Raw genomic sequence first — 1369 nt, 5'->3', positions numbered from 1 at the left:
AAGATGTCAGCTTGAGGACTAAGGTATGCCTGACCCAAGCCATGGTATTTTCAATAACCTCATATGCATGTGAAAGCTGGACAGTGAATGAAGAAGACCGTAGAAGAATTGATGCTTTTGAGTTATGGTGTTGGAGGAGAATATTGAAAGTACCATAGGTTGCCAAAAGAACCAATAGATCCATTTTGGAAAAAGTGCAGCCAGAGTGCTCCTTATAGGCCAAGATGTCTAAACTTTGTCTGTCATACTTTGGACATATTGTCAGGAGGGACCAGTCGCTGGAGAAGGATCTCATGTTTGTTAAGGTGGAGGGTCAGAAGAAAAGAGGAAGACCCCCAACAAGATGGATTGGCCAAGCGGTAGCATCGATGGACTCAAGCGTGGCAACAATAGTGAGGTTGGCCCAGGATTGGGTAGTGTTTCATTCTGCTGTGCATAAGGTCACTATGGGTCAGTACCAACTCAATGGCACCTAACAACAACAACAATTAGACATAGGAAGTTGAGGCGGATAAAAAAAAAGTAAGTACAAAGTCAAGCGAACCTTGACAGGCTATTGCATAATAAAAAGTGCTAAAATCTAATGGGAAAAAATGGATTCAAAATCTGGGTGATGTTCTGATTGCATCATCTTCAGTCCTTGACATTTCCTTTTCTCATTGTCTTTCAGTTACACCATCTCCAAGTGGATGTACATAATACTCATAGGGACCCACATACATGTGGCAACATCCTCTTCTTAGAAAGTATCACACAGAGCCCATTTGATTGTGACTATTTCTTTCCAGGGCTGTTTCTCATCTTGTAATGCCTGAGTCCCTGGAGGGCAGGGGCTCTGTGGCACATACATTGTTTAAGAAATGAAAATCTGTCAGAAAAAAGAAGCTACCAAAGGAAGCCAGCTGGTAGAGCTTCTGTATCTTCCACCAGGGGTCACTAAAACTTTTGTGTGAGTTCTAGGGTAGCATCCAGACTTAGATCAGCGCAACTGCTTTGTCACCATTTGCCCCTCAGAAAACACTTGCCAACAAGAGGCTGTCTGTCTTAGGATGGAAATAACAACCAGTGCCAAGTTGTAAAATATATGCACAAAAGGCCCAGTTAAAATGACTTAGACTAGCTTGTTGGTATATCAAACTCTGGAGCTGAAGATACAGAGAGAATTCTCAGTCTTAATGTGCAGCTTTAATACATACCTAAGCAAGTTAGCTAGTCCTGGTGTGACACTGTGGGTTAATGCGCCAGACTGCAAAGCCGTTTGAACTGCAAGGTTGGCGGTTCAAGCTCACCAGCTACTCCTTGGAAACCCTACACAGGGTCGCTATGGGTCGGAAATTGACTCGATGGCACGTGACAACAACAACAACAA

Source organism: Chrysochloris asiatica, unplaced genomic scaffold (genome assembly GCF_000296735.1).
Source record: "Chrysochloris asiatica unplaced genomic scaffold, ChrAsi1.0 scaffold00001, whole genome shotgun sequence".
Classification (NCBI taxonomy): Eukaryota; Metazoa; Chordata; class Mammalia; order Afrosoricida; family Chrysochloridae; genus Chrysochloris; species Chrysochloris asiatica.
This window is presented reverse-complemented; position numbering follows the sequence as displayed.